This window comes from Elephantulus edwardii, unplaced genomic scaffold, assembly GCF_000299155.1.
Source record: "Elephantulus edwardii isolate Elephantulus edwardi_28Jun2011 unplaced genomic scaffold, EleEdw1.0 scaffold00044, whole genome shotgun sequence".
In the NCBI taxonomy this organism is placed as follows: Eukaryota; Metazoa; Chordata; class Mammalia; order Macroscelidea; family Macroscelididae; genus Elephantulus; species Elephantulus edwardii.
In genome coordinates this window covers 15,580,357-15,591,230 of record NW_006399794.1, presented here as the reverse complement: position 1 = coordinate 15,591,230, position 10,874 = coordinate 15,580,357, and positions in this window count along the sequence as shown.

The window sequence follows — 10,874 nt, the reverse complement described above, 5'->3', positions numbered from 1 at the left end:
TTCTAAATCCATGGTCCTTTAGGTGGAAGGGAGTTCTGGTGGCCTACTGGGTAAGGAGCTGTGCTGTCAACCCAAAGGCAGACAACTCAACTCTTTGAAACTTCTGCTGTTGAGTCAGAACCGAGTAATAGTTGCCCCTCTTGAGAGTTTTCAGGGACTGTAAATTGAAAGGAGATTGTCTTTCTTCAGTGGAGCAGGTAGTGGATTTGAACACCCTGCCTTTGGGTTGACAGCACAGCTCCTTCTGCCTAATTATTATTATGCATAATAATATTATGCCTAAAGCATAATATCATAATGTATAATAACGTAACATAAGCATGAATGTCTTATGGGACTTCTAAAGGGGAAAACCTGACTCCTGAATGCTTGCCTTCAAACTGGCATTTCCTGATCGAGGGTCCAGATGAGTCAGGGTTGATTTGACTGCAGTGGGAGTGTGAGAGAGAATTTATAGCTTAAATCTATGGGATCTTTAAGGCAAAGCATTTGGGAATGCAAATCCAATCCTCCCATCTCGCTATATATATGTGAGATAAACTGAAGTTAAAAAAAAAAAGTGAAGTCCTGCAAATACTCCTGGAGAGTAGTAGAAGAGTTGAGACTGAACTACAGATCCCGGCCCAAGCATACAGGTTCAAATCTCAGCTCTGCCACACATGAGCTGTATGGCCTTAACCTTTGTGCCTCAGTTTCCCCATCTGCACACTGGGATGATACAGTACCTGAGACGTATGAGTGGGGAGAGAATTAGTGCCTGACACAAGCCCAGTGTTAAGTTCTTAACGTGAATATATGTTGGTCAGTAGGAACCTATTAAGTTAGAGATTTAAAAAAGTTCTATTAAAGCAAAACGTAACTTCCCATATGAATTATTTGCAACTTAAACTTGAGATTGATGAAAATATTTCACTCAGATTCTGGGTAACTGTAATACTGATGTTAGGATTCTCTATTTACAGCCCATGTCTCACACCATCTGGTCTTTAATCATCAAAGCTCCTCATGGGGCTTTGGTCCATGTGCTCAGAGTGCTGGGTGCTCAGTTGAGATCAGAAAAGGTGATATGGTGGTGGATGCAGGAAGCCAAATTAGCACAGAAAAGACAAGACAAAGTTCATTCATTCATTCATCTTCTCATTCATTTGTCCAGGCTGTCTATTCACCCACACATTTGTTCTCTCGTTTCACGTTGCAAACATTTTCTGAGTACTCACCGACTGCTGGGCACTCAAGGGCATGGTCAGCATATGAAAGGAAACTCAAAGATAGAGATGAGGGACAAAGAGCTGCTAGTGAGATGTGGAAAGTCACATAGGCCAGAAGATGGAAGGGACTCCTTGCAGGAGGAAGAAGGGTGAAGCAGAGTGATGGAGGAGGATTTGCATGGACAGGGTACGAGGAGACCCCAGTGGGGAGAAGGTGGATTGAGTAGGGTCTGAGAGGAGGTCAGCCTGTTAGAAGAAAGCTATGGTGAGGAGGAGAGAGGTAAGAGGGAGAGGTAAGAGGGGCCCTTGAGCTCCACTTTGGGTACCTAATGCCTCAGACCCACTTCAGAGAGAGCCCCTAACCTCAGGTACCAGGAGACTCCAATTGTTATCTGCCCCTCCCAATTTTTGGACTGCTCCTTGCCTTTGGAGAAGGAGGCAGGGCCACCAGGGAGTCCCCCTCCCTTCTAAGCAAACTTTCAAGGTCAGCCCAGCAAAGGCAAGCCTGGCTGCTGCTTGCCTCCTCTATCTGAAGACTTGGGGGAATGTTTTCCAGTTCCTGGCAGGGACTGTTCTGGCCCCAACCTCAGGCAACAGCTCACATGCTTCTCTCTATCTCCCATATCTGTCATCTGCTCTTGGGCCCTAAACTCTGAAGCTGGTCAGTTTCTTCCTGGCCAGCAACTATTCTGACCAGGTGTGTATGTGCCATTTTCTAAAAGGCAGCTCAAACTATGTTCTTCCCTACAGCCCTCTGCTATTTGAGAGAAAGTCCAAACCCCTCTTTTTTCTTTCTTTCTGGTGCCCATGTCTCTCGGCGCCACTTGAGGGTGCCCCCCAAACCCCTCTTTAAGCTCCTATCAAGTTCTTCAGCCTCATCTAAAGGACCCCAGCCTCATTTCACTCTGCCCTCACTCCTGCCTCCTTCTCTCTAGTCATGCTATTCCCCACACACCAAAACTACCACTCACAGGTCGGGACCAGGCTCCCTACTACATCTTTACTGTTCCCTTCAAGCTAAGTGCCATCCAACTCACCTCCATTTGTCAAATCCCTAACCATCCAGCAAGACCTAGATGCAACGTGGCTTCTTATATTTCTGATCTCACAGCCAGATGGAGTGCTTTCTTCTGGCCTCCTCCAATTTTCTAGGTCAGCTACAGCTATGGGCTCAGCCTTACCTGCCCAAAGTTACAGTTTCTTGTGTCCAACCATTTTTTCTTCGTCTTCCTCCTCACTGGCCCACAGCCTTCTACACACTGACACTCACATGCAGCGTCCTCTTCCTACAGCACCTTGGTGGCTGACTGAGCTGCCTCACTCCCTGCCCTCGGTCCAGACTGGAACACCTCTGATGGGGCGGGCAGCTTCCTCTGTTTCCTGAGGTCCTGCTCTGACTGAAATAGCCCCTGTAGGGTTGGCCAACTCCCGGTAGCCCCCAGCGCCAAGGTCTGCAGGAAGGAAACTCGGCCTGGAGGAACATGGAGGTGGAGAAAAAGGCCTCCTTCCCGCAACCCTCTCCCACTCAACAAGAGAAGGGGGGTCTGGGAGTGGAAAGATGTGGGGGAGGACTAAGGACAGCTGGTCAAAGGCGAGTCCTACAGACCCACCGTCTTCCTTCTTTCCTTGCCTCGTCTAAACCTTCTCATCTGACAAATGGGTACAGTGAAGATTAAAGAGCTCTTAAGCTTTCTTTTACCTCTTTACTTTTGGAGGACTGACCTGGCCTGGACCAGGACCTATCTTTTCTAACAACACTATCTTTTCTTTCACCTTTAAAAAAGAAACTAAAGAGCTCTCGGGTCTTTAGTTGTTGTTATGTACTGCCAGGTCAGAACCAACCCGTAGCTGACCCTCCAATTGGACAATAACTAAGAATGACAGAAGAAGAATCAATGCCTTTGAGTTATGGTGCTGGAGAAGAGTATTGAACATACCATGGACAGCCAGGAGAACAAACAGGCCTGTCCTTAAGAGAGTGAAACCAGACTACCCCTTGGAGGCAAGCATTCTGAAAGCTCTGACTGACATCCTTTGGGCATGCTTCCAGGAGGGATCATCCCTGGAGAAGGACATCATGCTTGGAAGGGTGGAGAGTCAGGAGAGGAAGATACTGGATAGGATGGAATGACACAGTGACTCTGGTAATGGGGCAAGTGTGTCAGAGATGGTCAAGTTGGCTCAAGATAGGGCAAGGTTCAGAGCTATTGTACATAGGGTTGCTGTGAGTTATAGTCAACTTGAGGGCACATAACAACAGGTTTTTAGTTGTAATATGCACAGAGTCATGGGGTACATTCATCTTTCCACTCACTCTTCTTTCTCTCCTTCCTTCCATCATTTAATTGTTTATTCAATTGGCAAGTCCATCTGTCCTTCTCCCTCGATGGTCCACTTAGGTACTCACTTATCCAGACATCTTCCTCCTCTACTTTATTCCACAGGTTATTTATTAATTGCTCACCATACACCATCAAATCCTTTCACAATCCTCTCACATTCCTTCTATGTGGCACAGCTTGTTAGGGTGACATTGTGGGGTGACACTACCCACTGAGAGTCTCTTTGCCTTTGTCAAGCTCTCTCCTGGTCCTGTCTTCCCACCAAACCAGGGTTCAGAGCTTTGAAAGAGCACAGATGTGGAGACTAACTCCAGAAATGAAGGCTGCAATCAAGCAGGGTGGCCTGGGGGAGTTGGAATTTAATTTGAGCCGTTGAGGCAACGGAGGGTAAAAGCAGCGTGGTGAAGAGAGAGAACATTGTCCTGTGAATTTGGAGTCTGGGTCCTTATCTTCCTTTTGCTTCTGTTCACTGTGTGATTCTAGATGAGCTTTCCCCCTCTTTTTGTACCTCAGCATCAAGGCCTGGCAGAATGTGGTGAAATAGTGAGGTGGATACAAGTGAGGAGCCTTTGTGTGAGGTGCTTCACAGAATCTAAGAGTGCCAGAGTTTATGGTTCCCTTAAAATCACTGACCTCAACACTAAAGAAGCTGAGTGGGGGTCAAAAGCTTGGACCAAATTGAGAAATTTCAGGCATTGAATCATCTGGTAAGCACTTGGTCATTTGTGTGATTGAGCAGCAGTTACTGTTTTTTCAGGTCTGTGCTAGGAAGCTGCCTGTGCTGGCTGAGGCCATGAACTTCCTAGTCTGATCTGAGTTGTGCTAAGTCCCAGGAGTTCTGGGGCCCAGCACATTGTGAGTGGGCTGCTAGCCAAGATGTCTGGTGGCCAAGTGGTAAGGAGTCGCTCTGCCAATCCAAAGGCACCAGCTACTTTGCTAAAGAAAGATGGGCAATTTCATCCTGTGTGGTTTACTGTCTCTGAAAACCCACTGGAAGGTCACTCAGGGTCAGTTCTGACTTGACAGCACAAAACAACAACAAAGGACCCAGGAGTCTTGGGCACGTAAAAAAGAATAAAGAGACAATGATTGCAGAGTGAGAAAAGGCAGGAGGTGGGAAAGAGGCTAGCCTGTGTGAGAGCAGGGGATGAACTGTGCAAGGCGGGAGGTGTTGGTTTGTCATAAAACAAGGCAGAAGCCAGGTGCCACTGAACTGCTGGCAAACCTGCCAGGCCGCCCTGGCTAAGCTTCAGCTTTCCTCAACAAGCTCACCAGGGCCTGTACATATGCTGTTTCCTCACATCCAAGTAATTCCCACTTCTCCTCCCTGTAGTTTTCTCCTCTGTAAAGTAAGAATGAAACCAAGTCTGTGAGGTAACCTTGATCAATAGGGGACTCTAATGGCCTGTTGGCAAGAAGCTGTGCTGCAATCCCGAAGGCATGTGGTTCAAATCCACTAGCTGCTCTGCAGGAGAAGGATGGGCAATCTGAAAACCTGCATGAGGGTCAGCTCTGGGTCAATTCCGACTCGATGGTACACAACAGCCACCTCCCTGTAGTCTGCTCCTCTGTAAAGTAAGAATGACTATGAAACCAAGTCTGTGAGGGGCTCTGGCACAAAGCAGAACCTTTATCAGTGTTTGTTAATTGAATGAGTCAACTCCAGCCCCAGCCCAAATGCCCCCTGCATGACCTGGCTCAGCTTACCATGCCACTGCATCAGTTTCTTGGCCCTTGGCCTTAGGGGTCGTTTCCGTTTTTCTTTTTTCATTCAAATTTTATTTTAGCGGCTGTAATTTTAATGAAAGCTTACAGAAATTTTGGATTTCGGTTCATTCATTGTTGCACTTTTTTCCCTGCCCAACCTCCTCCTCCCCCAGTTTACTCTTCTCTTTGAAAAGTAAAAGAAAAATTCTTTCATTGTTATACAATCCCTCCCCCAAAGTCCACTCCACTATGCAGCCTTCATTCTGGACTCCTGTCATGACAATAATACCTAATCATGTACCCCTTTTAAACAGTTCTTGTTCTCTCCCTCATCTGTTTCAATGCACTATACATAATTTATCCCATCTTTCTCAGTCTCCCCCCGAACCCCAATGTCAGTCCCATTTTACAACAGTGGCACTATGCAGTATTTGTCCTTTTGTGACTTGAGTTATTTCATGCAGCATAATGTCCTCCAGGGTCATCTATTTTGAATAATATTTCATGAGTTCCTTGTTTTTCAACGCAGCGTAGTATTCCATTGTGTGAATATACCAGAGCTTCTCTATCCATTTGTTTGTTGATGGGCACTTAGGTTGTTTCCAACTCTTTGCTATTGTGAACAAAGCTGCAGTAAACATGGGTGTGCATAGGGGCCATTTCTTAAGTGCTCACTTGTGTTAGTTTGGTGTTTTGTTTTTTTTTTTTAATTTGTAGTTCTTGTGGGTAAAGATTATTTTCTCTATCAGAAAGAAAAAATCAGACTAAAGAAGGGCCAGTGTTTCAATAGTCTTTCCAACTCTAAAATCTGTTTCCATTGTTCCTTCCAAAGTTTGGGTGTTTGCTTTTGGTAGATGGTGTGGAATGGGCTCCAATTTACATTGAGCTTGAATGCCCAAATGAAGGGATTTCTCAAGTTGTCTTTCCTGCAATGCGGCCATGAGGGGGCGTCAGTGGACAACTTGAGATGGTCTTGCTGGCTCTGCCTCATTGCTTCTCTGGGGCCGGGGCTGGGTAGAGGATCTGTCTGCAGCAGAGACCCCCTCCCCTGGGGCTGGTACAACCTCAGTATTAAGTCCCCAATCTCAGTTCTGGGGAGCTCTAGTGGCCCAGCTTGTAGGGAGTTGTGCTGTTAACCCAAAGGCTGTGCCTCTCTGAAGGTTCAAATCTTCCAGCCGGTGTTACCTGGAAAAAGATGGACAGTCTCCTCCAGTGTGATTTATTTACAGCCTTGGAGACACAATGGAGGTCAGCTATGGGTCAATGGCCCACTCAAAGGCAATGAGTGAACGAGTGTGAATTTCAGTTTTCCTCATCCACTCTCATCCTTTAACTACCATCAAATCTCTGACAGCCTTTCCCAGACTCCAGGGCTCAAGGAAATACTGATTCCGGTCAATGCGTCAGGGACTGCTTCATCCTTTGTCTCAGAAAGCTCTACCACTTTAGATGCTTCCATGGTCCCCCTCCCCCAAGGCCTTCATGTTTTACAGGAGTCTGGAGAGCTCAAGACAGGAGCTGGAAGCTTGAGTCACCACCAGCCACTCAGCCAATGCAGGAACCAGGGCTGGACTTGGGAAGAGGCCCCCATTCTTGGGCTGCCTGCATGCCTGCTGGGAAGCACCGCCTGGAAACCCCCTTGTGGGGGCTCCTGGCTCATAATCTTAGTGGTGAGGGCACAGGATGATGGGGATCAAAACTTGGCTTCCTTCCGCTGAGGAGACAGGCAGGCTGAGATCCACTACATACTTGCTGTGTGGCCTGGGCAAGTTACTTACCCTCTCTGAGCCTAGATCATCATTCAGTAAACAGGACCATCTTTTGTCCTCTGTATTGCAGCCCCCTACCCAGCCTAAACTTTAGGCAACATCAAGAAGGCATGGTCCTGAAGCCTGTGTTTGGGTAACCTGATTGTCGGCACAGAGGAAAAGTGGGGAATAGGCAGAGCTAATCTCTCTTGGAGACATTGCAATTTCATCTGTGGTGCCTTGAAAGTAACAGGTCTATCAGGGAATGAGCAGAGGGAGGGCAGGGAACCAGATTTCTCTTCTCTTTTTCCACTTCCCCTTCTTATCATCTGCTTAGCGGACATCAAAGCTGGAACTGAAAAAACCTTTTTAAGCATGAGGAAGGGGAAGCTGTCTCTTTTGGGGAAATTTACAGACCCAGGATACTTCTTTTGGTTTCTCTCTGGCCTCTACAAACACTCAGCTCTTGAACTCCTACCATGTACCAGACCCAGGGGCACATTGATGCGCTCATAGTCACTGTCAGAACCTGGACAAATGTTTTGGTGAGTATTAGTCATGAACAAACACTGTGTAGAAGTGCTTTATATGCATGATCTCATTTCCTCTCCCCACCTACCATTCCAACTTTACAGATGAGGAAATTGAGACAGAGATTCTGTCTTTGGAATGTGAATAAAGAGATTGGAGATGAGGGCTGCCTTGGTGGGCATAAGGCTGAGCGGTCCCAGGGAAGCTGTGGGGCTGAGGAGCCATGGTGGGAGCACAGAGGCCCAGAGACCAGCAGTAACACAAAAGCCCTGATGAGCAGAAGGGGAGTTCATGGTGTTTGGCTTTTCTACAGGGCCAGCACCCCTCCCATCACAGTTCTGAGAGATTATCCTCAAAGATGTCTAATAAATCTCCCTTAGGGAAAGGGAAAATGGAGAAGGGTGGAAGTCATGAGGATAGCAGAGTTTAGTGGGTTGATGGGAGGCGGTGAAAGAATAGGAAACATTCAATGGGGACTTGAAAAGATAATAATAATAATAATAAAATAACAATAAGGGATAATAATAGGTATAGATCAATAATATTTAATGATATAAAATGTTGTTGTTGTTGTTATGTGCCATTGAGTCGACTCATAGTGACCTTATGTACAACAACCCTATACCCCGCTCTATCCTGTGCCAATCGCACTGTCTCTGACACACTCACCCTGATTACCCCAGTCATTGAATCAATACAACTCATAGAGGGTCTTCCCCTGCTGCACTGTCCCTCCACCCTACCAAGTATAATGTCCCTCTCCAAGGACCAGTCCTTTCTTACAAGATGTGCAAAGTATGTTAGACGAAGCCTCAGAATCCTTGCCTCCAAGGAGCAGTCTGATTTAACCCTCTCCAGGGTGAATCTACAATAGTATAAATGACTGTATGAAATAAAGTGTAAATGAAAGAATATATAAAACACAAATGAATATGAATGAAAAAAGGGAAAAAACCCACAATGTAAGTGAACGAAACATAATGTATATGAACAATTGTATGCAGACTAATCATACATATAATAAAAAAAGGAACAGAAAAACATAAACTCCCTTTCCCTGGAGATGTAGTTGCTGGTGGTATAAATGGTAAACATGTTTTGCTGCTAATATAAAGGTTAATGTCTACCTAGAAGATTCTCAAATGAAGGAATTTGTGATCAGTTTCAAAAAAGCAATAACCCTATAGAACGTAGTTTTACTGATACATGGGGTCTCATAAATCAGAATCAACTCTGGTAACAGGGACTGAGTTCTAAGCCACGGGGAGAGGGTCTTTGTTCCTTGTCTGCCCTCCCACAATGTCCTCTTTATCTCTTTGTGGCAGCTGTGGAGGTTCACTTCTTAGATCTCCCTTCCAGAAGAACTCACTGTTCAGCTACAAGCAGTGCAGTTGGCGGATGGCCTCAGCTGTGTGTTCAAGGTCCGCCCTTCCTCCCAGATAACCAGGCTCTGGTCTGTTGGGGAAGCGGTGGTGCAGGCCCAGGGGCCTGACCTGACCTGCAGGCATTCCTTGTTTTCATGCTCTGTGGTTTCTTTCCACCCAGCTCCTAGACTGCTCCTGTCAAGATGCTAGCTCATCCCTGCTTTTATTTCAGGGAATTCCCTCTTTCCTTTCCTGAATTCTTGAGGATTTAGAAGAGTTGAGTCTGTGACCTATGTCTACCAGTGAAAGAAAAGTGAGCCCTTCAGGTCTTGTGTCACATCATGGCTGGATAGATGACTTTTAATGAGTCCTTTATGGGTCAATCCCAGGCCATTTCCTGAAATATTGGGAAGGAGATGGATTTCCCACTGGGTTTGTAAAGCTGGTGGAAAGTGGGGTTGACACTGCTAGAGACAGCTGGACTAAGTGACGGGCACTGGACATGCAACCACCAGGTGCATGCATCCACTCACTAGGGGGGAGAATGTCCAAATAAAGCCAAGGAATGACCAAGCCAAGAGATGGGCACAGACAGGCTTCTGGGATGATCATGGAGCACCTGGTCCCAGCTGTGTTCAGGCTTTACCTGCCCAGATTTCCCACCTGTAGACCTGACTTTGCTCCACTTCCGATACTGGCAGATTTGGCCCCAGGATCTGATGTCCGTGCAGAGGAGATCAGAACTGTCCACGCACGTGGAGGCCATTTGCAGAGGGGCAGATGGAGACTGAGAGGCTGGTAGGCCAGGTCAGATCCCTCAGGAAGCACCTCTCCTAGTTAATTTTGAACAAGAAGAGCCTCTCCTATATTAGCTCCCAAAGCAACCACTGCATCATCTCAGTACTCCTGGAAAAGGAACTGGAACGCTGGGCACCTAGGTTTCAATTCTGCATGCATTCCAACCTGTTGTTGACTCTGGGAAGTCCCTGTACCTCCCTGAACCTCATTTTTCTGAGCTTCTCCTGGGTATTCAGTAAGTGCCAGACACTGAACTGTTTTTGCTGCAGAGTCTCGTGAGCTTCTCCAACAGCCTTATGTAGTGGGCTTTTGATGGTGATGTGTCCAAGTGGCACAGCAAGTCAGTGGTAGTAAATGGGGATTGTTGTTATGTTGCTATGTGCCATCGAGTCACTTGCGACTCATAGCGACCCTATGTACAAGAGCCCTAAACCTTGCTTTGTCTTGTGCCAACCTCAATGTCTCTGATCCATCTCACCCAGGGTCTTCCTCTCCTGCGATGTCCCTCCACCCTTCCAAGCATGACGTCCCTCTCCAAGGAATGGTCCCTCCTTGCAACATACCAAAAGTATGTCAGACTAAGCTTCAGAATCCTTGCCTTCAAGGAGCAGCCCAGTTTCACCCTCTCAAGGACAAACCTGTTCTCCTAGCAGTCCATGGTATATTCAACACTCTTCTCCAGCACCACAGCTCAAAGGCATCAATTGTCTTTCTCTCATCTCTAGTCACTGTCCAGCTCTCCGGTGCATAGCACACAATTGTGAAGACTATGAGCTCAGATCAGGCACACCTTAATCTCCAGACTGATGTCATTGCTCTTCAGTATTCTGGAGAGGTCTCTGACAGCTGACTTTCCCAATACAATTCATCTAAGATGCAGATAAAATCTGTACTCAAGGAGAGAGGCCCCAGGAGAGAACTGAGTTCAGAGAGATTAGAAACTTGTTCAAATCCATTATGACACCTTGCCTCAAAGGAACAGACTGACCAGAAGCAAAGATATGGGGGGTTAAGAATTAGAGTTGGATAGACCAGCTCAAGGCTCAACATTAGCTGGACCCTGTATGTTTTCTAACTTTGTTAGGAATTGGGGGTGAAGTTTGCCTTGTCTTTAGGGTCTCAGAGACTAGCACACACTCCAGCTCTCAACTGAAAAATCTCACTGAGACCCTTCAC